The sequence below is a fragment of the Trachemys scripta genome, chromosome 3 (genome assembly GCF_013100865.1).
Source record: "Trachemys scripta elegans isolate TJP31775 chromosome 3, CAS_Tse_1.0, whole genome shotgun sequence".
Lineage (NCBI taxonomy): Eukaryota > Metazoa > Chordata > Testudines > Emydidae > Trachemys > Trachemys scripta.
In genome coordinates, this window is record NC_048300.1 from 107,172,897 (window position 1) to 107,199,018 (window position 26,122).

General features: G+C 41.3%; 1 protein-coding gene across 19 annotated transcripts in view; it reads left to right on the top strand.

Moving 5' to 3' along the window:
* The first annotated feature begins 1,557 nt into the window (after window positions 1-1,557).
* EPB41L2 (erythrocyte membrane protein band 4.1 like 2) overlaps window positions 1,558-26,122 on the top strand; it is a 248,869-nt gene continuing 224,304 nt past the window's right edge. For 18 of the 19 annotated variants that reach the window (XM_034765679.1, XM_034765670.1, XM_034765657.1 and 15 more), the window contains exon 1: window positions 1,558-1,632. The gene's annotated coding sequence lies outside the window, so the exon portion shown is untranslated. The remainder of the gene's footprint in view (window positions 1,633-26,122) is intronic. The other variant, XM_034765660.1, reaches the window with a different exon arrangement.

The following is a 26,122-nucleotide window of genomic DNA, read 5'->3' on the forward strand; positions in this document are numbered from 1 at the left end:
GAGCTTCCTTCTCTTTGGGGAAGGGCTGGTGATCAGAAGCCAGCATAAGTCAATGCTCTGGTAGGGGCAAGGAAATGTATAACTTTTGTGTAGTGGGTTTGTTTGCTCAAGAGAACTATGTGGGCCTATTTTGAGGCCCACCTTTTAAATAAACCAAAGTTAAGAATTAAAACCCAACCCTCCCCTACCCCGGGGGGGGGGGGGGAAATGCTGAGTCTGGTGTCAGACTATGGAGGTGAGAAGGGTAATAGGCTGTGAGGAGGTGGCCTAGTACCCATGTAGGTAGAGGTGGGAAATCTTGTCGTAGGTGGGAAACAAGCTGGAGGGCACCTTGTACAGGATACTTCATGTGAGGACCTGCCGATCTATGTGGCTGCAACCTCTTCCGTCTCCTGATGCAATGCCTTTTCTGCATGCTCCTCTTTCAAGTAACCCTCTTAAATCCATTATTCTATAAAGATAGGTCCTCACCTCAAAGAAGCAGTAACAAACTAGACAGAAGGAAAACAAACAAGCTAAACAAAATCATTACTCTAGTGCATCTGTTCTCTCATCTGTTTATTTAGACTGAAAGCTTTCCAAGGGAGGGACCTCTGGGCTTTTATCTATAGCATATTTTTCTGCATCTGAACACAGTGGTCAGTAATTATGTTAGTTGAACTAGGGCTGAAGGTGGTTTTGCTGTGGGTATACAAAAACAAAATGTGTTCCAACATTATTTTTGCCAAAGGTTTAATCCCAGTGAGCTAAAAGAGTATTGAACACAGATTGTCCTTGTCTACACCTACAACTAAACCAGTGCTTAATTTGTAATGAAAGAGGTGCCACAGCTCAAACAATTTTTTTAAACTTTCATAATTTATGCAGAAAGTCCAGAGGTGCCTGGGTTATGAACTACCAACCCTAGAGTTTCCAGGGCTGCCCTGGCACAAATTAAGCACTGTGCTAAACTCTAAAGCTTAAGCATTGAACTGTGTTCAAGCGTAGTTCAACTAACATGCCTGCAGACATTAGTACATTTCATAGCATAGACAAGGCCATGGGGGTGGGTGACTGTAAGTTCCTTTCCTGAATACGACTGCAGAAGCCACTGCTTTGCTAAGGCTGCCACAGCATTTTGCCAGCCTGGATCCTGCAGTATCTTTCTCCTTTGGGCTAGACCGGGCCCCTCGCTCCAGCGAGAACCTTTCCCAAGGCATTAAACTCAATCCAGTTTCAGACAGGAGAGTAGGAAGGAAGGGGAGAAAAGGAGGAGCCAATTCTCATGACAGACATAGGACTCAGCCAATAGATTTGTAGTTGGTGGCCTGCAGAGGTGATGGTGGTCTCTGAGGGGAGGGGGCCTGCGTGAGGGGGCGGGGCTAATGGGGCGTGGCAAGCGTGGTCGGGGTCGGGGTGAAGGAGGGATGCTTGGCCGAGTGGAGGCGGGGCCTGAGGAGTAGTGGGCGTGGCTAGGAAACTGGAGGGTGGAGTTGGGTGGGGCGAGAGGCCCTGACTGAGGAGGAGGGAGAGGCGTGACGAGGGTGGGCGGGGCCGGGCGGGGATTGGCCGGGGTGGGGTTTCGCTGGGGTTATGCTGACGGCTCCGGTCAGGGAATTTCAACTTCGGATGCGGCTGAGCTGAAGGCGGCAGGTAAGAGCGCCTCGCGCGGGCGTTACGGGCGGGTCCGTTCACCTTCCCCGCCCCCTCCCCCCCGGGAGCTCCCGCTCGGGGCGGCGGGTGCGAGCTGGGAGCAGGAGTGAAGGGGGCAGATGCCCGGGGCCGCCCGGTGGCGAGGGGCTGTGACGGGCTCTGCCCCGGTACCCCGCCGTTGGGTTGGCTGCCTGGCCCCTGGGCGGCCGGGGTCCTCGCGCGGGCTGGAGGGTCCGGGAGGACGCTGCCCCCTTCCCCCCTGCAGCGGGAGCTCTCTGCCACCGGCAGGCCTGAGCTGGGGTCGGCGCGGCAGCGGGGAGCGGCTCCTCCAAGGAGGCGAGTCCGCCCCGCCAGGGCTCAGGGAGAGGCGCCCTGGGCAGCGCGGCGCTGTGCGATGCGCCCGGCCCGCTCGCACGGAACCCCCCGGCACTGGTGCGGGGCTGGCCGCGGCGCTAGCTCCCTCCCTCCGTCCAATGGGGGCTGCTGCCGGGGCTCAGTGAGACACGCACCATCATCCTGTCATTTAAATCTCCCTCGTTTAGACTTCCGCGGGTTGGGAGTTCCGCACACGGCAGAGGCGCTTTACTCTGTCCCCCCTTAGTCAAAAGCAGAAGAGCTGTAAGCCTGGAAACTGACCCCCGAAGAGTCCTTCATCTGCATGGGGTGGTGACGACTTCCGTATTAAAGCTTAGGGGCCTTTCTCGACCTGTGAGCGTTTAGGGTATCGCCTGTTTGCAAGCCTTGATTGTTATAGTTGTAACAGCAAAACTGATTCAGAGAGACACTAGTTGCTTATTAGAAATCTCTGGCTGAGATTTGCTCTCCTGCTCTAATTTCAGTACTTGTTACATCCAACTGCTCTGGTGGATCTCAGAGTTCCTGGTCTGATTTTTTTTTGGGGGGGAGGGGGCGGTAAACCAGATAATCCCGAACTAATGCAAACTGCCCTGAATCACTACTAAATTTTGGTATCCTGTATCCTTGGCATGAATAATGTGGGGCAGCAAAGTGGGAAGCAGGGAGATACTTTTTGGACCACCACTCTTTCCATTTCAACTACTTCTTTCCACCCACTGCTTTTGACTCTTTTCCTTCTTTCAGGTTAGCAGCTAGAGAACTGTGACCCTGCACTGAAGCTGTGTACCTCTGGAGCCTGCTGAGAATGCAACTGACTAGGATTGTGCAGTCCTAATCAGTTTCATGCTCTATAGGTAAAGCAATTCAGTGCAGAGCTCAGTTCCGCTCCCTTTGGCTACAGGTCCTGAATATTTGACAAACAAAAGTTGGGTAAATGAAAAGTAGTCCACTTATCAAGATGTGCTAGTCATGTCTTGTCAGGTGGGAGCCAACTTGGGTTGATTTAGTGGCTCCCAGGTCCTTACCTGCTGGGTCTGGGACTAGCCCTCTTACTTCTGAGAAGCATGAACTTCCTTTGGTGAAGCAGGAGGTAACCCCAGGAATGGACATCACTCTCCACAATAAAGCAATACTTCTGTCTAAGCATGGAAAACCTTCAGTCTGTATCGGGGTAATACCAGGAGGAGACCCCTATGGGAAGTTATACATACACATTCCCCAGCAATAATGCAGTGTCTCTGGTCCAATGCGTAAATATACAGTTTAGTGCTCTCTGACCTGATTAAAAGTTCTATGATTCCTTGTCTGACTTCTCTGTCATCAAGTCTTTGGTGCAGTCATTAATGTGAGTGTGTGCCTGAACTCATTTACTTCTGGATTCTGATTCCAGTTTTCTGGATGCTTTGTTCCTGATGTTGCTGGGTTGGTCTGGACCTTCTACCTGAGTCCAGCTGTTCTTGGGATCAAGCTCCCAACTCAGTTGAGCTGCTCTTTTTTTTTTTTTTTTTTTTTTGCACCAAAACCTCTTCAAATATTCTCACAGTGGTAGCATATTTTTCTAGCCTGTGTCCTTGGGGTCAGCTGATTGGCTCAAGGTCATTCCTCTCTCGGGCTTGCAGTTACTAACTCCCCCCCCACCCCCCCAATTCAATATATTAAAAAATAGAAGAAAGGGAAAATTGATAGTAATATGAATCAGAAGCTAGGAATTGTAGGAAATTGATAAGGGAAACAAAGGTGAAAGCTATGGCCAGCAGAGTTAAGGTCAATAAGGAGTTTTTTAGGTATATTAGGAACAAAAAGAATCTTAACAATGGTATTTGTCCATTACTAGATGGAAGTGATAAAATTATGAAGAAAAGGTAAAAGTGTTCAATAAGTATTTCTGTTCTATATTTGGCAAAAAGTCAGATGTTGTAGTCCTGTCCTGTGATAATGAAACACTTTACGTTCCAATAGTAACTGAGGAAGATGTTAAATCACAGCTACTAAAGTTAGACATTCTTAAATCAGCAGGTCCAGATAACTTGTTTCCAAGAGTTTTTTAAAAAGCTGGCCGAGGAGCTCGCTAGACTCTTAATGTTGGTTGTTTGTTTTTTTTAAATGAGTCTTGGCATACTGTGGGAGTTCTAGAATACTGGATGAAAGCTAATGTTCTACTAATATTTAAAAAAGTTAAACAGGATGACCTGCCTAATTATAGGTCTGTCAGTTTGACATTGACCCCAGGCAAGATAATGAAGCAGCTGATATGGGACTTCGTTAATCGAAGAATTAAAAGAGGTTTATGTAATTAATGCAAAGGACCATAGGTTTATGGATAATAGTCAAACCTAAATTTTTTTTTATGAGATTACAAGTTTGGTTGATAAAGGCAATAGTGTTGATATAATATGCTTAGACTTCTGGATGGTGTTTGACTTGGTACTGTATGAGATTTTGATTTTAAAAATTTGAATGATATACAACTAACATTGCATACATTAAATGGTTTAAAAACTGGGTAACTGATAGGTCTCAAAATGACATTGTAAAAGAGAAATCATCATTGAGTAGGTATGTTTCTAGTGGGGTCCTGCTGGGATAGGCTCTTGGCCCTATGCTATTTAACATTTTTGTCAATGATCTGGAAAACATATAATCATCACTGAAAAAGTTTGCAGATGACCAGAAGATGGGGAGAATGGTAAATAATGTAGGGGACAGGTCACAGACATGGTGCGATCTGGATTGCTTGGTAAGTTGGGTGCAAGCGAATAACATGTGTTTTAATATGCCCACATGTAGGAACGAAGAATGTAGGCCATACTTATGAGGACTCTATCCTAGAGAGGTTATTTTGTCTCAGTGTTTGGCACTGATGCAATCAGGACAATACTGTGTCCAGTTCTGATGTCCACAATTCAAGAAGCTTGTAGATAAGTTGGAGAAGAGCTATGAGAATGGTTAAAGGATTAGAGAACATGCATATAGTGATAGACTCAAAATGTTAAGGGGTGACATGATAGTATAAAGTCCACATATATTTGATAATGGGTTCTTCAGTCTAAGGGCATGTCTTCACTAGCAACGGTGGCTATGTACTGTAAAGTGCCAGTGTAGACAAGCACTAACAGACAATGGTATATAACAAGACACAATGCATGGAAGCTACAGCTAGACAAATCCACACTGGAAATAAGGCATGCATTTTTCACAGTAAGGGTAATTAATCATTGGAACAATTTACCAAGAGTCATGGTGGATTCTCCATCATTGGCAATTTTTAAACAAAGATTTATTTTTTTGTTAGATATGCTGTAGTTCAACAGGAATTATTTTGGGGCAATTCTATGGCCAGTGCTACATAGGAGGTCAGATTAGATGATCCGTGATCTCTCCTGGCCCTAGACTATGAACTGAAGTTACTGGCAACCAACCCCTTAAGGGTTCTTTGGTTGGGAGTGACACTCTTTCCACTGAAAGTCTCTATCTGTTATCTATCTATCTCCTGTGTCCATCCTGCCCTCTCAATTTGGGGAGGGGGGAGGGGTGGAACCAGAAGGAACTCCGCAGGATAGTACCCTCCATCGCTAGCCAATCACAACTTTTTGGGGCATGCTTTTGCCACCTCACACTGCATTACACTTTGAGATCTCAATATCTAGTGATGCCTAATTTATAAACTTGGGCGTGACCCCATCTGTCTCTTACATACTTAGTTTGAGGACTTTTGGCCGAGAATATTGCAAAGCATATGCTACCTTAGCTCAACCATTGTTTTATACAATAAGTACTGTAATGCTTTTAACAATAAGTACTGTAGTACCAAAAGGTCAGACGGGGAAGTTCAGAACATAGGCCTGAGCCTACAGTTTTTCCATTGATGGCACTCCCACTGAGTTGAAGTTATTTCCTACTTGTGTGCACACACAACAACTATATTGACTTAAGTGTAATAAGATTGAACTTAAAAGAGGATATGTTATTAAATCATAATCTTTAAAGAACTTTGAGTGACATAAGGAGTGATTGATTTTTTTTTTTCTTTTTCTTGGCTCTAATATGTAGTTGTTGGACCGTCATCAGCAAAGACTAACTTATGAAACGACGTGAACAAACTGTAGCAAGTTTGATACATTTGGTTGGCCAAGGTGATCAAATTTTGTGGTGATGGGTGACAGAGAAGCTTACATCAGGAGTATTGTTCATTTTGTGGATAATTTGTAATTATGGGCTGTACTATAAACGTACAGATACCAGACAAACTTCATGCCTGAATTAGGGTTGCTTCCCTAGTTGCCCAATACATATATAACAAGACTTGAAAACAAAGTGTCAGAAAACTAAAATTGCAAAATGAAAGTTGACCTTCTTGAACAAATCAGGCACAGACTACTTTGACTCTACTTGGGCAATGTTCTTTGCATAGAGAGTACTGTAAACGTGCACCACAGAACGTTGACTTTATATTTCGTATAAAAAATGACCCCATTACAGGGTGTAACTGAGTGTTGTGGTACATTGATTCCTGAGCATCTGGTAGAGCAGGGGTGGGCAAACTACGGTGAGCTGTTTTAAGCCAGCCCACGAGCTCCTGCTGGGGAGTGGGGTCTGGCGCTTGCCCCACTATGGCACTCCAGCTGGGGTGCTGGGTCAGGGGCTGCATGGCCCTGCTCTAGCTCCTATGCGCTCCAATGGCCTCCTCCAGCGCTCCAATGGGAGCTGCAAGGGCGGTGCCTGCGGATGGGGCAGTGTGCAGAGCTGCCTGGCCACGCCTCCGTGTAGGAGCCAGAGAAGGGATATGCCACTGCTTCTGGGAGCCGCTTGAGGTAAGCGCTGCTCGGAGCCTGCACCCCTGAACCTCTCCCCATGCCCCAACCCTCTACCCCAGCTATGGTCCCCCTCCTGCTCTCCAAACCCCTCAATCCCAGCCCAGAACACCCTCCTACATCTGGAGCCTGCATCCCCAACCAGATCACCTGCACCCCAATCCCAATTTTGTGAGCATTCATGGCCCGCCATACAATTTCTATTCCCAAATGTGGCCTTCAGGCCAAAATGTTTGCCCACCCCTTTGGTAGAGTGTTGGGTGTAATGTGAGCTTGGAGGTAAATCCTGTAGACATTCCAAACATTAGGCTTCACAGGTTATAGCCTTTGGTGGATTCCCGTAAACACCAACTGAGGCTGATAAAGTGATAAAGGATTCCTTTATTCTGCCAGTCAGAAATAAAATTTGCAGTTACCCATGGCACAATAGCTTTAAGTTGCAAACAAAAGATAAACCAGCTTTTCTTAAGTCAGTTTCTGAGGGCAGGCCAGTGCATGGATAATGGTCAGTCTTTTGGGCCTCCTCTTGCATGTGCAAGCTTATATATACTACCTTCTGTCCCATTGCTTATTTGATAAGATCCTCTGGCAACTACAGTAAAGCAGTAAGAAATGTGAAGGTATTGCTAGCTTCTTTTAATGTGTTTTTTAGCAGTTGGAAGCAAGAAGAGGCAGCTCATTGTGGTCCACATGACCTATTGACCATCAGTAACTACTCTGTCGACTGTGGTATTGCATGGACAGTACAGAGGGACGTGCTGGAGTATAGGAATGGTAGTTCCAGTTTAGAGTAGTAGTCGTAACTGATAGAGAGCAAGTATACTATGGACCTGCCCCAAATCCTGTTGATGTAAAATGGAAAGATGGATTGGACTATATAAATCATGCTTTTATATCTTTTTGAGGAGACAGATACAATGAAAGTGTTATGGAAGGATAAGGTAGTTTGATTTTTCTTTATTTCTTTTGAGCAGCTCTACGGAGGCAGAGATAGGCTTGGTATCTTGTTTAAGAAGTACAACCTTAACTTTGCATTTCCGGGTCTGACATTATTGTGAAGCACTTGTTGTGAAGCCAGTGTAATTGACTGAAGCCTGAACTTCACCTGTAGGTGAAGCTGGTGCATGTCTATCCCACCATGTTACATAATCCAATGTTACTCAGTCCTTAACTGCCTTTTTTTAATAGAGGGAAAAGGTAGTGGTGTGGTGGCACTTCCAGTGAGTTTGTTGGATGATGGGGGAGAGTACATGCAAAAACAAATATGTAACTGATTTATAAAACAAGAAAATAATTGTTCATTTTCCCCACCTATGGGCTGGATTGCACTTCCACTTTTGTGAGCACAGGAGACTCAAATCTAGGGGATCTTTGTAAGTTCCCAGATGAGGGAGCTGCAGTTTTGCACCCTTTCCCTTTAACATCCGATGCGCCTCCAGTGGTACCATGAGGTTTTTTGGGGCTGGGATGATAGGGAAGGAACTTGTCTTAGCACAGCTGTACCCATCATTTCCTGTTGAGCCTGTAAATATTGGTGCAGAAGTCTGAGAACTAGTGCTGTTTTGAAACAAGATGCAATGGGAATTAATGCTTCCATAGCTTCTGCTACAGCTCACCCATGGAGGATTTTGTCAATGGCTTCTGAAGAACCCCTTTCAGCTTTGCTGCCAAGGGGCTGGGGAATATCTGGGACTGCAGGTTCCTTTCGTATGTATCCTGAGGATGGTTTTGGGCGATGATTATTTATGGTACCTAGCTGCTCCACTTTGAAAAGACAACTTGACAGAAAATCCAGGGTGAGCACGATTCCTCTTGTCTTGCTCCTGGAATTAGTTTTGCAGGAAGATGTGATTTTGATCCTCTGACTTTAATTTACTCAGCTAATCTTAGGTAATGCAGCATGTGTGGTATGTAAGGTCATTATCTGGAGGCTCATGCATTACACAGAAGCACAATAGGATAAACTAAGGACAATTTGAAGGCTAGCCCAATTGTCTTACTGCTACAGGTTTAAGTCAGTTCCTTTGCCTCTCTAACGTTGTCTCTGTGCCTTAGTGTTTGCAAAGCACCAGTTCTAGAGAAGTGTTCTGGTTGCAAAAGCTACCCTGTTACCAGAAAATAAAAATAGACTTTTAAAAACCAAGGAAATATCTGTGCTGCCTGAAAGATCAGTTTTGACTAAAATTACTTGCATTGATGACAAAGCAGAGTTTAACCAAAATATTTATTGTTGAAATTACTCTGTAATTAGTAATGTTGTACAGCTAAATGTAACACCAGGTTTTACTGAAAATCACTATCTTATTACTGTGGCTTGAAAACTACAAAGAATAACCATGGCTCACTTTACTTAGTGGGCTGGATTAAAAACTTGACTACAATGTTTTAAGAACGTAGGTTTTTATATATTTTTTTAATAGTATTCTTCAGTATAATTTTAAAACACATGATGTGATCTCTTACCACAATGGAAAACTAGAGCAGCTTTCTTTCTTTTTAATTGAAGTTGCCTGCACAGTACTCTTTTATTCTGTCTATGGTCTTTCAAAACTTGCAGCAAAAATATCTATATTTTATATATTGATAACATGCAGTGCTTTGAACTGTGAGTCTACAGCAAAAATAAACTTGTCTCTTCATACAATACTTTAGACAGCTCACACAAATATACAATCTCCTTTTTGGTTTGGTTGTCTGAAATTTTTTTTTTAAGAATTGTGCAACAGCTAGCTATAACACTTTACATTATTTTACAAACGAAAGAGTACTTATGTTTTCCCTCTGGGAGGAAGTTTGCCTTCAAATCTTTATATTCCTTCCTTGTTTTCTTCTCTCAAAAACACCCTTTCTTGTGGTCACCCTTCTATTTTAAACAAACTAGTGTGTGTTTGCTTGCCAATCACTTTTCCTGTAGGTGTTTACTACTTAAACTGAAGTAATGTATAATAAATTAATCAGCTATTGAAGTTGCTGGTCTGTTACCTCCAAATCTGTTATCCCATTTCCTAAATAGCTTCAGTGTATACTATTTTCAAATTCTCTGGTAGTGATGGAATTCCCCAAAACAATCACCAGTGGTTCTGTTAGTTCATTTAATATACCTTAAGTGACTTTCATATGACCCTACTAATGTTCTAATATGTTCTAGTTAACTATGCAGTAGTTGACGTGTTCATTTATGTCAGTTGCTTAGGGTGATTGTGGAATCTCCATCATTGGAGATTAAGAGCAGGTTAGACAAACACCTGCCAGGGATGATCTAGATAATACATAATCCTGCCATGAGTGTGGGGGACTGGATTAGATGACCTCTTGAGGTCCCTTACAGTCCTATGATTTCTGATTCTGAGTTGCAATAATGCTATCCTCACTATTTTTGTCATATTTTTTTTCTAAATGGTAGCTGAAGGAAAATAACAAGTATCAGCCTTCTTATCACTAATCTTTACCTATTGGTGAACCTACTCCTTTCTCTGCCATCTTGCTTTTTGGATACTTTCTTTGATGGGACATTGTCCCATCACATCATGCATCTGACATGAACTTATTGCCTGTAACAGGGATAGTTTTAAAAACCGGTGCCATAATCTTCATACTTTGTTTAGTGCCTAATCTTAAAACTGCTTTGGGTCCCCTTCTCAGAGGACTCCTTTCTTAAAGTGCCTACAGTGGCCAGGCTTTGGTAGAGGAGGGCTTTGATAAACTTATGGTCATCTGTGTCACTTCTTTGTTCAGCCACAGCGATGGTAACAGACCAATGCATGATGCTCCTTTTTGCCCAGGACTGAGTGTGCTGCTAACCTAGATTTCAAGTGACCTAACAGGAAAACAGTTTTTACACTTTTGGTACGCAAGGTTTCTTCATTAAAGTATACTTTAATGAAGTATACTTCAAATAACTTGAAATAATTAAATTTTTGTTTAGTGTTGTAGTCATGTTGGTTCCAGGATCTTAGAGAGACCAGGTGAATGAAGTAATATCTTTTTATTGAACCAATTTCTGTTGCTGAAAGGGACAAGCTTTTACAGAGCTCTGTTTAAGCTTGAAAGCTTATCTCTTTCACCAACCAAAATTGGTCCAATACAAGATATTACCTCATCCACCTTATTCTCACATATTACTAGTTGAACATTTGCACTTAATTGTAGAGTGATAGAAGCAACTAATTACTTCCCTTGGCTATATTTTGTGGTGGGTTTTTCTGTGTTTTTACATGTATTATAGGGATGGTGTGTCTGGTGGAAACAGATTACAATTTCTAGAGTTGGCTGAGATTTCTGTATTTCCAGGATTTTCTGATTATGGTGATTTCAACTTGAAAGGCCATTTTATTTTTTCATTTGTACATATTAAATGTGAGCAGGACAAAATCCCTGAGGGTATCTCAATGTTTGCTTTCTAATTCTGTTCAATAAAGAATTCAACAGCTGGTATGAAACATTAAAAAGCCAAAAGAAATCTTTACCATGGTTTAATTCATAGAGAAGTATCTTTTTTGTGGTGAGTCTGATTTCCTAACATTCAGAGAATTAAGGGAGTTAATTTAAATTAGATGGGATAATTGCAAAATAGAATTTTGTGGTATATTACCTCTCATACTTGAGGTATTATAAAAAATGTTACCAAGAAAGTGCTGATAATACAGTATCTATCATTCAAATGTAGTAAAGGTTAAGCTGCGTGCAAGCTATTTCTGAGTTCATTGACATTTTGAATCCTGCTCTGTGGAGTGAGAGAATGCTTGGGAAGGAGAATGGGGTAGCTTTTAAAAATTGCTGTAGAACCTTTATCTTACACCAGAGACTATCAGAAAGGACGTATTTCAGAGGGGTAGCCGTATTAGTCTGTATCAGTAAAAACAACGAGGAGTCCTTGTGGCACCTTAGAGACTAACATTTATTTGGGCATAAGCTTTCATGGGCTATAGCCCACTTCATCAGATGCATGGAGTAGAAAATACAGTAAGCAGGTATAAATATACAGCACACGAAAAGATGGGAGTTGCCTTACCAAGTGGGGGGTCAGTGCTAATGAGGCTAATTCAATTGGGGTGGATGTGGCGCATTCCCAACAGTTGACAAGAAGGTTTGAGTATCAACAGAGGAGAAAATTTATTTTTTGTAGTGACTTAGGTTCTCATACTGTCTTTATTTTCATTCCTTTGGATGAGAGATTTAACCCATTACTAAAAATGGTAGCAAACCACAAGCTTTTGAGCTAAATAGGACATGGTGTGTGTGGTATTGAAAGTAGAAACTAGAATACTGTTAGGCTTTCAACCACAAATATTCTGGGTCCATACCCATTAATAACACTAATTGCAAACTCTCTCATAACATCCTGAAGACCCTCTGTTTTAAATTATGCTAGCATGGTGAATGTATAGTAAATAGAGAAGTTAATGAGTGGTGGAAGAATGGCTTTTAATTTTATCAGTTCCTTGAGACATTTATTGTATGGTCCATGCTTGACAGACATCACTGTGACTTCTAAATTTTTTTACAAAATAAATTCTCCATCTTAACATGCAAAACACAAGGAAATACTTGGTAATGTAGTTTCTTCTAAAGCTTCTCATTTTGGCACAGCTTTTGGGATACACTGACTCATTTGCCACCTCCCATTTTGAGTATGTGGTAAAATCTCACATCTTTCTTGAAGTGTGGAAATTCTGATATTAAACCCCTATCATCTAAACCTATCTGATCTGATGTTCTTGTGGCAAAGTGTGTTAATTACTGCCAAAATATTAACTTCTTTGTGTATTGGGAGTGGATGATTCATGGGGTTTAGTAGTAGAATACATAATACAAGCTGTAACTTCAAGATCACTGATTTAAAAACCAGACCAGTCTGGTAGTGAACCAGTTAATTGCCATGTGATGGGCCAAATTATGTGTAATGAGTTGGGGGGGGGGGTTTCACATGAAAAACCACCATCATAACTGGCACTAATTGATACTTTCATTTGCAGTCTTCACTAGAGGCCAGGGATTAAATGTTACATGGAATAGCCTCTCACTTCAGGAGAACGTAGTCTAAAGTTTATTTCAACCCTGACGTATAAAACGCTAGTACTCCTTCATGTATACAAAACACAGGACTTCTGTCTATGCTTTCATAAATGCTAAATTAAAGTCTTTAAAATATACACTTGTTTTTAGTTGCACTGATCCACTTGTTAGTCTTGTTTACTTTTTCTTGGAAAATCCATGAGCAAGAACTGATTGAGTTGGGTCCTGGACTAGCCAAGAAAAGCTTCCCACTTACTACTGGTGAGTGAATCTTTAAAAAGAACAGGAGTACTTGTGGCACCTTAGAGACTAACAAATTTATTAGAGCATAAGCTTTCGTGGACTACAGCCCACTTCTTTGGATGCATATAGAATGGAACATATATTGAGGAGATATATATACACACATAGAGAGCATAAACAGGTGGGAGTTGTCTTACCAACTCTGAGAGGCCAATTAATTAAGAGAAAAAAAACTTTTGAAGTGATAATCAAGCTAGCCCAGTACAGACAGTTAAGAAGTGTGAGAATACTTACAAGGGGAGATAGATTCAATGTTTGTAATGGCTCAGCCATTCCCAGTCCTTATTCAAACCGGAGTTGATTGTGTCTAGTTTGCATATCAATTCTAGCTCAGTAGTCTCTCGTTGGAGTCTGTTTTTGAAGTTTTTCTGTTGTAATATAGCCACCCGCAGGTCTGTCACTGAATGACCAGACAGGTTAAAGTGTTCTCCCACTGGTTTTCGAGTATTTTGATTCCTGATGTCAGATTTGTGTCCATTAATTCTTTTGCGTAGAGATTGTTCGGTTTGGCCAACGTACATGGCAGAGGGGCATTGCTGGCACATGATGGCATATATCACATTGGTAGATGTGCAGGTGAACGAGCCCCTGATGGTATGGCTGATGTGATTAGGTCCTATGATGATGTCACTTGAATAGATATGTGGACAGAGTTGGCATCGGGGTTTGTTACAAGGATAGGTTCCTGGGTTAGTGGTTTTGTTCAGTGATGTGTGGTTGCTGGTGAGTATTTGCTTTAGGTTGGGGGGTTGTCTGTAAGCGAGGACAGGTCTGTCTCCCAAGATCTGTGAGAGTAAAGGATCATCTTTCAGGATAGGTGTAGATCTCTGATGATGCGCTGGAGAGGTTTTAGTTGGGGGAATTTCACCATGATTTCAATAATTTCCATCCCACCATCAACCTCAGCCTAGATCAATCCACACAAGCGGTCCATTTCCTGGACACTACTGTGCTAATAAGCGATGGTCACATAAATACCACCCTATACCGGAAACCTACTGACCGCTACACTTACCTACATGCCTCCAGCTTCCATCCAGGACACACCACACGATCCATTGTCTACAGCCAAGCTCTAAGATATAACCGCATTTGCTCCAATCCCTCAGATAGAGACAAGCACCTACAAGATCTCTATCAAGCATTCTTAAAACTACAATACCCACCTGCTGAAGTGAAAAAACAGATTGACAGAGCCAGACGAGTACCCAGAAGTCACCTCCTACAAGACAGGCCCAACAAAGAAAATAACAGAACACCACTAGCTGTCACCTTCAGCCCCCAACTAAAACCTCTCCAGCGCATCATCAGAGATCTACAACCTATCCTGAAAGATGATCCTTTACTCTCACAGATCTTGGGAGACAGACCTGTCCTCGCTTATAGACAACCCCCCAACCTAAAGCAAATACTCACCAGCAACCACACATCACTGAACAAAACCACTAACCCAGGAACCTATCCTTGTAACAAACCCCGATGCCAACTCTGTCCACATATCTATTAAAGTGACATCATCATAGGACCTAATCACATCAGCCATACCATCAGGGGCTCGTTCACCTGCACATCTACCAATGTGATATATGCCATCATGTGCCAGCAATGCCCCTCTGCCATGTACGTTGGCCAAACCGGACAGTCTCTACGCAAAAGAATTAATGGACACAAATCTGACATCAGGAATCAAAATACTCGAAAACCAGTGGGAGAACACTTTAACCTGTCTGGTCATTCAGTGACAGACCTGCGGGTGGCTATATTACAACAGAAAAACTTCAAAAACAGACTCCAACGAGAGACTACTGAGCTAGAATTGATATTCAAACCGGAGTTGATTGTGTCTAGTTTGCATAAGGACTGGGAATGGCTGAGCCATTACAAACATTGACTCTATCTCCCCTTGTAAGTACTCTCACACTTCTTATCAAACTGTCTGTACTGGGCTAGCTTGATTATCACTTCAAAAGTTTTTTTTCTCTTAATTAATTGGCCTCTCAGAGTTGGTAAGACAACTCCCACCTGTTTATGCTCTCTGTATGTGTGTGTATATATATCTCCTCAATATATGTTCCATTCTATATGCATCCGAAGAAGTGGGCTGTAGTCCACGAAAGCTTATGCTCTAATAAATTTGTTAGTCTCTAAGGTGCCACAAGTACTCCTGTTCTTCTTTTTGCGGATACAGACTAACACGGCTGCTACTCTGAATCTTTAAAGCCCTGCATGTAACTATGCAAAGTAGAATACACTTGTGCTGTTTCAGTAACTTTAAAGACATGCCCAAATTTCAGTTCCTGCAGTCTAAATAAATGTACAACTTATTTTAGTAACAACTAGTGTGTAATAATTCCAGATTCATAGGATCATAGAAGATTAGGGTTGGAAAAGACCTCAGGAGATCATCTAGTCCAACCCCTTGCTCAAAGCAGGACCAACCCCAACTAAATCATCCCAGCAGGGCTTTAATAAAGACTTGTATATTGATATCTGAGTGCTGCTGGTTTGTTGGGCCATGTGTCACTTTCAAAAAGTGGTTTCTCTAAGCCTGTCTATTCATAGCTTTCCTTATATTTTAGACAGTCTTGATTTCACTTATCTCAAAACTCAGACACCCCTCTCCCCCTCCAAGGCAACTTGTACCATGAAGATGGTTGATTTACCATAACATTCCCCAGCTGTTGGAATAGTATACAATATGCTTAATGTGTTTAAAATACAAGCCCTATATCATGCATAGTGGTGTTATAACTTTGGAACATGATCTGCTTTTAATGACTGAATTTCTCAGTCACTGACGTGACGCCCTATATTTTTAGTTTCAACATCTCTATGACCCTAAGCATTAATCTGTTGAATGCTATGGGGATATTCATTTGGCAGGTAGACTGAAAAATGCTACCATGCTGATTGTTGTAAATTCAGATCTCAGTGAGAGAAAACTTGGTCCTCTCTAATGGAAGGTAGGAATCGGCTTGCTTCCATTTCTCATGTCTGAATTAGATGTTTGCTTTGTTTCCATAATAGCTCTTCAGTGTCTTTGTACCAGTTAAAAATAATTGGATCATTTCTGTTCAGTGTTCCTGTAAGTATGTTGGATATTACTGTTAAATCAAGATATTTAGATGTAAAGTAGGCAAATGGTTTTGGCAAATATTTTGAGCATCTATGTAAGTGCTTTTTAAAGTGACACACAACACTGGCGGATTACTTAAAACTCTGAGAGGGTTTTTTTTTTTTTATTATTGTGTTGGGAGCAGTGTGGTGGAAGGACAATTGCATGAAAAATTAAAAACTAAACTAGGCAAAATACCACAAAATAGACTCCAATGAATACGGGATAAGAGGCACACCTTCCTAACTTTTTCTTTAATTTTTATCGTTTTGATGTAGTAAGATTCTTCATCTGGAAAACTGTTGTGGATGATGTGCGAGGATTCTTTATTCCATTGATGCATTTTAATTATCTCTGCTGCTTAAGCATAATTTCAGATAAATAAAGTAGTAAATTTGTAGAGAGATCTCTATAAATCCATCTGTGTGGCTATGAAGGCAAATCTGGTCTAAACTTAAATTGACTGACTAGACTTTCATAGATCCTGTGAAATTTGCATCTAAAAATTAATAAAGAGAACTTTATAGCAAAGGATAACATATCTCTCAAAAAGAATGGAATAACCAACACAATCATGCAGCTAAGATCAAATCTGTCATCCATAACTAATGATCTTAAGCAAAGATTCTACCCAGACCCATTTTTGTAATACAGTGGATGTAATGTTGAGCTACGCTTTCTGAAACCTTGAGTCTTGTCCGGTGACACACAAGAGTTCTAATGGCCTTCACTGTGTGCACTGCCATTCTAATGGAGCTAAAATAATTCTGAAAGAAGGCATTTTAATATAGAATACCTCAGGTCCATCCATAGTTCACTACAGGGTGTGGAATTTGGCAAACAAGTGGATTAAGATTAATGTATGAGTAAGAAATCTCTCTTTAATGGGTGACTATTAAAATATAACTTTTTTTAGCGGTTTTCCTCTTCTGAGAACTCAGAGCTTGGCTTTTTGGCTTTAAAACCCTGCTGACAAAGATCTAGATAATATAGGGGTTTTTCATAAATAATCCAAAATTTGGCTGGGCATGAAAAGGCCATGCCTCCACTTCTGCCTCTTAATCTGATCATTTAAAATGTATAACCCTTTTTTGACCTGCCTCTGATAGAGCTGAAGCCACAGAAAAGAGATCTACCTACCAAGAACATAAATTGCCTTGATGGCTGAATCTGCTTTCAGGATTTGCTCCTTCTCTGTCATTAGACAAAATAACTGTGCTGTCTTTATTGTATATTCTTGTTTCTACATGTAGGGAGCCTATAATTTACTGATATATAAGTAAGAAGCATTATTTTGCTTTCTTTTATATATGGGATAACTTAGAGTTTCCAGTATTGGGAGTCCAGGCATTAATATCCAGATTTGCAAGAGTATGGACACTTCAAACCCTGACTGATTTTTTTTTTTTTTTTTTCCCCCCCCCCCTCCCCCCAATTACTTCTAATTTTCTTTCTAGCAAAGGGTATTGTTTTGTAAAATCCCTTGTTAATATTTCCTTTGCGGTGTCCTTTGTTTCTTTAAAATCCTATTCCAGGTGGTTTATTTGCTGCTCATTCCTGGAAACCCTTGAATCTGAGGCTGACAGTTTCCCAGAAACCACTTTCAGTTTCTTAAGACACAAACTTACTTTTGTAGAAAGCCTATTCACATACTATTGTGATGGGTCAGATAAGTCCTGTATTGGCAATGAGGCAGTTAATTAGGCAGATAGGCTCCACACTGGCAAGGAAAAGCTTGAGGAGAGCCTGTGGACCCAGATGACCCTACCCTGCTATATGTGCAGCCAATAGCAAACATGGAGCAGGGAGTTAAAAGGAGGAGACTTCACCCAGTTGAGGGCTGACCAGGAAGGAGAGCAAAATTCTGCTACTTCTTCAATGAAGGAAGCCTGGTCCCAGACAAGAGCCTAAGGCAGCTTGCTACCTGGATGAACCATTTGGAGGCTTGGACAGAGAGATCCAGGAAGGTAGACAAGGACGGACAAAAGCCTGGAGCAGAAGTGTGGATCCTGCTGACAAATCCTTGGATGATCCTAATTTTTAGTTCATTGTTTTCCTTTTTGTTTTGGACTCCATGGCACTGGATCTGTGAGGGGTTGGGGACACCTGACTGGCAGGGATCTCCAGCAGGGGAATTGTGAAGCCTGATGGGCCACAAGGAAGGGCTGCATAGACAACCTGGTTGCACCTATGCAGGGCCAAAATAATTTATTGTAAAGAAAGAGGACTTAAAGCTCTTTAAATTAGTATTTAAACATGTGGAGTTGGATTTTGTTAGTTCAGTCTAATACCTTCTAAAACTATAGTTAAGATAAGGCAAGATGTACTTTATCATGTATTAAGGTAGTCCAGTTGAAATCTAGGAAGATCATAGGTTTTAATGGGATCAGGTAGCATGTGTTAAGAATATACACTGCCTTGTCTACACTGGAGTTTTAGAACATGTTGGCTAACACCTTCTAACTCCCCTTCCAGGTTCACTCTTCTGCTGCCTAGATTTCTGTAACTCGAAAAAATCGGTCCTGTCTGGTTTTCCCCTTACTCTTCCACACTTTCTAGTGACCCTCCTAAAGGTAGGCAGAGAAGATTCTTTTCCACTTATTTGGAAAACGAAAAGTCCTTTTCGTGTATTAAATTTTTCAGTTGCTCTAACTGAAACTGCTCCTCTACCTTCTCTTTAGCTGGCACCAGGCTCCACCTCACTGCATGTGCATTTTTGTTTGATTCAGCCACTTCCCCCATCACCTCTCAGACTAATGCTTGACATGTGCATGTAGGAGTGGGAATGTAAAGGAGAGCAGGACTGATATAGGATGCTGATTAGTTATTAGATTGTGCACAAATTCTTGAATGTGGATTATACAGCTGTAATACAGAGAACTCCCAAATGCAATACCTGTAGAAAAGAGATGCAAAAAAATTTCATACTAATTATAATCCTTTACCAGTATGTAATGCATAATTACATTGTTCCATATTTTTCAAGTGTGCGTGCAGAGAATGCTTGACTTTGAACAGTTCTTTTATTTTATTTTTGCTCTAATAGATTCCATTACACTATTACTCTGTCATAGTTTGATTAGAATGTAATTGGCATTTTAATAAGTATGTTGAACTCATTTGGCTCAAGTTCCTTGCCCAGGGTGTTGCAGTAAGCTGACTCATTTAGTCTGGTATATGTACAAAGATAAGCAAAGTTACAGGTAGCTTTGCAGTTCATATTCACTTTTTGCTTTTCCTGGGAAGAGCATGAATGTAATACAATGTAATTATTATTATTTAAAATGTGATGCACACAGACATTTGTCAGAACAGGGTAATAAAATGTTCTTACTAAAATTGTAAATGCTATTGTAATGAAAAATCCCATAATATGCACTTCCCGAATGTTCACATCTGTTGAGTTATTACACTTGATGTTCCTTTTTAGAAAAGGAGGGAAAACTTTACTTTGCCACATCACTTCAAATTTTCTAGCACTAAAGTCATAATGTACAACTCATTTTTTTTAAAACTGCTGTCCAAAACCTCTGTGGCAAGACTATTTTATGTAGTATTTTTGGAAAGCAAGCCACTAACTACTAGTCAATTGGGCTGGGCCGTTGGTGTAGTAGCAAAATATGCTACCACATGGTAGGGGATTGCAGCTATGGATCCTTGTGGTACATTTCATAACTATGGCTCTATATAAATAACAATAATGGTCCTTTGCTTTTAGTCTGGTGGAGCCCAGCAGTGAAGAGTAAGGTAACGCATTCAATTCCTAGGTCTAACCTTATTTAAGTTGCAAATTACAAACATTTGAACAGTGAATTTGGGTAACTGGATTTTGATGAAAAGCTAGGTTTGGAGGTGGGAATAAGTCTGCAGTGATGAGTGAATCAGTTTAAAGTTGTATGCGGTATTTTTATCTTTGGCATTACATGTTTAAAGGTCCTGGTCGTGGAACTAGTGGTTAGCAGGAGAATGCTTAGAGTCAACGCTGAAAAAAACAGACTCAGTAGGGGGTTCTACTTTAAGTGGAGTCCTTGGAGGCTAAAAAGGCTAGTTTGTGTCTCTTCTGCGTAGAAGCTTTCTTTTAATTGATCTAAAGTAAAAAGATCCGGTTCTAAGATTTGCTTGGGTAGACATATGTGATCTAAAGCCCACCCTGTACAAGTTGCAGTATGTGTAGAATTTTTTTAGATTTAATTTCTCTAGAATTTGAGACTAAGAATTGGACTTTGATCTCTACAAATTATCTACTTAACTTTATCCAGGCTAATTGCCACTTGCTCATTTCTCTCTTTCCTCCCCCCTTACCCCCCCAGGCTGATGAAGCAGGAGAGAAAGAACAAGTTAAATGAATATAGCTATCATGATCATATATCCAAACTAGAATTGTCAGGACACACAGCTGGTATTTTCCCACATCTACTCCTGCTATTTATGTTCACTATTCTGGGTTCCTGTGGGGGATGTGTGTTTTTGTTTTCTTTTTTTTTTTAAACTTAATGTATTTTTCTTTTTCCCTGGTCTTTCCTCAGGGGTCTTGTTTCCCTTTATTTTATATGATTTAGATAATGACCAGAAGAGTGTACTTATGTTTGTGGATGATACCAAACTGGGAGGGGTTGCAGGTGCTTCGAAGGATAGGATTAAAATTCAAAATGATCTGGAGAAATGGTCCAAAGTAAATCAGATAAAATTCAGTAAGGACAAATGCAAAGTACTTCACTTGAGAAGGAACAATCGTTTGTGCATATACAAAATGAGAAATGACTGCCTAGGAAGGAGTACTGCAGAAAGGGTCTGAAGGTCCTCATGGATCTGAAGCTAAATATGAGTGTAAACTGTTGCAGAAAAAGCAAACCTCATTCTAGGATGTATTAGCAGGAGTGTCGTAAGCATGACACGAGAAGTAATTCTTCTGCTCTACTCCGCGCTGATCAGGCCTCAACTGGAGTATTGTGTCCAGTTCTGGGCACCACATTTCAGGAAAGATGTGGACAAATTGGAGAAAATACAGAGAAGAGCAATAAAAATGATTAAAGGTCTAGAAAACATGATCTACGGGGGAAGATGGATAAAATTGGGTTTGTTTCTTCTGGAGAAGAGAAGACTGAAGGGGGGAAATTAAAAGGTTGTTACAAGGAGGAGGGAGAAAAAATGTTCTCCTTAACCTCTGAGGCTAGGACAAAAAGCAATAAGCTTAAATTGCAGCAAGGGCAGTTTGGGCTGGACATTAGGAAAAACTTCCTAACTGTCAGGGTAGTTAAGCACTGGAATAAATAGCCCAGGGAGGTTGTGGACTTTCCATCATTGGAGATCTTTAAAAGCAGTTCAGACAAACCTGTCTGGGATGGTCTAGATCAGGGATCTCAAACTAATCATCAGGAGGGCCACATGAGGACTAGTACATTGCCCCACAGGCTGCATCACTGAAACCTTCCATGAGGCCCCTCCTCTTCTCTGCCTCCTCCCCTGAGTGCGCTGTGTCCCCCCTTCCTCCTGGAATGTCCTAAGCACTGCCAAATAGCTGTTTGGCGGCAGGAAAGCTCTGGGAGGTAGGTGGAGGAGCGGGGACACGGCGGGCTGGGAGGTGGGGAGAGGGGAGCTTGGCAGGTTGCAGGAAATAACTCCGCGGGCCAGCCATGTGTTTGAGACCCCTGGTCTAGATAATACTCTAGTTCTGCCATGAGTGCGGGGAACTGAACTAGATGACCTCTTGAGGTCCCTTCCAGTCCTATGATTCTAGTTTTCGCTCTTTCCCCTTGCATTTCAGTCTTCCCTTATTGCTTTCCTTCTGTCATTCTTCTTTTGTTTTTCTCCTTTGTCTTTGCCTTGACTCTACAGTTCAGCAGTGATACTGAGTTGAGTAGGAGCTAGACTGTTTCTCATATCTTGCTCTAACTGAGAAGAGACTTTCACTACCATACTAATCCTTTTAGAAGCATCCCATGTGTATTGGGGTAAGAAGTAGCTGATGTAGTATGTTTCACATAGCACGTACAACAGTGTTCAATGTATATGCAGCACCTACCAAAGTGGGGTCCCGCTCCATGACTAGTGTTTCTAGGCATTATGGTAATACCAGTGATGCATAGGACACAATCTAGAAGATAGGGTCTTTGCTCCAAAGGGCTTACATTCAAAGGGTATGCTTTTAATTCAGGGATTCCGAATAACTGTCCTTTTATGGGCTGCCTGGGGGGGGCGGGTAGGGAAAAGTCCTGAGCAGATAGTTTTGTAAACTGTTTCAGGACTATGATATTGAATGGGGTAAATCTAAATCTCATGAGAGAGCTAAAGCTAAGTGTTTTTTTTTTTTTAATCTTTTATTAGAATACTTTAAAAAATGCATTATAATAGAAACAAGACTTATTTATGAAATAACCAAAACTAAGTAATCTAATTTTACTAATCAATACCAGAGTGGCTGAAGTATTGTAATAGCAAACATATTGTTAATTGTACACAGTGCTAGTTAATATTTGTAGTGCTACATAAATAATGTAGCAGAGACAGTTATATTGACAATATTCAGTAGCAACATCCAGTTTTTGCATAGTTATAGAAGAGCTTTGGGAATAGGAAGTACATTTTGATGGTAGAGGTGGAAACGTGAATTAATGATTCTTGTAGTGTACAATGGGAAGAACTTAATTTCTTGATCAGAAGAAATTAAGGGATTTTAGCCTTTGTATCCTAAATAATTGAAAATGGTGTGAAATCTTACACCAAAATAGTATATATTAGATGTTATAATTTATGTAGCTATTAGTTTCTATAAGTTTCAATAGAAGGTTATGAACTGGAGAGCCAGATGAAAATCTTAGTCAATTTTTTTTTTTCTACAATCTCTATCTGGTGTTGCCATCTCTGTCTATTTAGCATTAGTGTCATGGTCTAAATTGCTGTTGAGTTTCCAAAACATCAGTCACTTTATTTCTGATACCAAAATTATTTATAGTCTCGCATGCAGTGAGACATAGCTTTTCAGCTAAAACAAAGTTGAAGAATCCAGGAATCCTCTTTTTGCTTGAGAGCAAGCAGTAAATTTTTGGTCTTGTGGTAGTTTATTTTGAAGGAGAGAGCAATTGAATGTATGTGGATTCTGTGTACACAGTGGTACAATGATGTCAGGGTTTATGCCTGTCCTCCTAGTTCCATAGTCTTAGAGTTTAAGGCCAGAAGGGACCAACGGATCATCTATTCTACTAGATGATCCTGTTTATCACAGGCCACCAACAAAACACAGCGCTGCACACTGTATCCAACAACTGAAGTTAGACCACAATATTGCAGTCCAGAGAAGACTAAACTCAGCCCATGGTACATTGTAGAATAGGAGTACCAAGATGCATGAAAGTCTGAGACTCCCTGCAATCACAGGGAAATGATTAAGTGAGATGTAGCCAGATAATCCTGGCAAGTGACCCGCAGCCACATGCTGCAGAGGAAAGTGAAAAAACCCCAAGGTCGCTGCCAGTCTGACTTGTGGGAAAATTCCTTCCCTGCCCCACATATGGCAATCAGTTAGACCCTGAGCATGTGAGCAAGAACCAACTAGCCAAGCACCTGAGACAGAGTGCTTGGTACCACCTCAGCACTTGCCCACCCTGCATAGTGTCCTTTCTTAAGGTGTGGCATCTGTGATACTTCAGAGGAAGGCCACCAACCTGCCTGTGTTTCAGGCAGGAATGGAGGGGGAATCCCTTCCTGTCCCCTGCCAATGGCTGGCTGAAGACTTGAAGCATGAGCTTTTAGGAACATAAGACATAACCAGGAAGTGAGCCTTAGGACTGCTGAGCTCTTCCAATGCATTGTACAATGGTGGTAATACTTCTCTATCTCTGTTGAAAATGCCTTTCCTGATGCAGCCAAGTATCCTATTTGTGTGTTTGTGTTTTTTTTTTTTTTTTCCACAGCGGAATCATGTTGGCATCTCCTGGTCATAGTGTGATTGACCAACACACCCAGGTTTCTCTCCTCTGTCACTTCCAACTGATGAGCCCCCAGCTTGTAGCAGAAAATCAGATAATTAGACCCCAAGTACATGATTTTCCATTTCATACTATTGAATTTCATCCCATTTCTGTTACTCTAGTCTTCAAGGTCATCCAGATCTTCTTGTATAATACTCCAATTCTCTTCGGATAATGCCTCCCAACTTTGTATCATCAATAGGTTTCTTTAGTACACTCCTTTTTGTGCCAAGGTCATTAATAGAAATATTGAATAAGACAGGTCCTTGGGGAACTCTGCTAATAATCTCCCTGCAGTCGAATAGTTCATCTTTCAGCACAACCCATTGGCTTTGCTCTTTTAACCAGTTTCTTATCCACCTTCCAATTCTTGTACTAATCCTCATCTTCTCTAATTTAACAAATAATTTCCCATGTGGTACTGTGTCAAATGTTTTACCCAAGACCAAGTATATTAGATCTACTTCATTTCCCTTAAAAATCAGTTATTTTTTCAAAGAATGAAGAGTGGCTTGGACTTTCAGAGGCTGGCAAGCAGTTTTTCCTTCTTATTATCTTATTTTCCTTCCTGTTATCTTATTGGAAAAAGTGGTTGCCATGTATATCTCTGTTTGACATAGGGCTTGTCTACACTACCCACTGGATCGGCGGGCAGTGATCAATCCAGCCGGGGTCGATTTTATAAATCGACCTCTGAGCGCTCTCCTGTTGACTCCGGTACTCCACCAGAACTTCTCGCGGAGGTGACGGCAGAGCATCAGCTGTTGACTTACTGCAGTGAAGACCCTGCAGTAAGTAGATCTAAGTACATCAACTTCAGCTAAGCTATTCCGGTAGTTGAAGTTGCATATCTTAGATCGACCCTGCACGATAGTGTAGACAAGCCCATAGAGACCTCATTTCTGGAATTTTCAGCCAAACAGCAGCGGGATTGGGACTAGTCCTTTCAGCTGAAAAACATTCATCTGTCTGTAATGTCTGGAAGATCTTTATTTTTGTGGCTGTCCCTTTGCTTGAATAACTTAGGACAGGGGACGGCAACCTTTCAGAAGTGGTGTACCGAGTCTTCATTTATTCACTCTAATTTAAGGTTTCACGTGCCAGTAATACATTTTAATGTTTTTAGAAGGTCTCTTTCTAGAAGTCTATAATATATAAATAAACTATTGTTGTATGTAAAGTAAATAAGTTTTTTGTTTTAAATGTTTAAGAAGCTTCATTTTAAAATTAAATTAAAATGCAGCGCCCCGCCCCAGACCAGTGGCCAGGACCTGGGCAGTGTGAGCGCCACTGAAAATCAGCTTGCGTGCCACCTTTGGCACACATGCCATAGGTTGTCTACCCCTGACTTAGGATATGGGATGGATCCATCAGATTCTAGGTACTGCCACTTTGGGAACTGGATGACCTGGTAAAACTGTGGGACAGGTTAGTTCATGTTCTTTCACTGACTAGCCCTCATGGTTGGCACAACAGAGAACATTATAAAGATTGTTCTAGTATTTTTGGTGGTTGTAGTAATCTTAGTAGCTATTATATGTCCTTTTCAGTCCTCTTTCTTTTGAACTACATTGGAGTTTAGGGGCCTGGAAATACATGTTCTCTCTTCTCCTCCCTTCCCACCCCCTCCGCTGTTCAGATCATATGGTACTAATGGAAAAAGGTCATGCTAGGCTGATTTTCAGTTTTTTGTTTTGGTCTGGGTTGAAGAACAGAGTGAAATCCCAGAGGGTGTGAGATGCTCTTTATGGGAGTCTCTTTGTGGCTCGGCTATCTGGGAGTAACTTGTTTGGGAAACCTCCAGCATGTCTTTCTGTTTCCCTTATTTTAACATCTCAAAACTTCCTTTTTTTGCAAATATTTCTTGTTCCTTTTACTCAGTAGTCAAAAGGAAGATGCTTTGTGTTTCTCTCTTTCCAGGT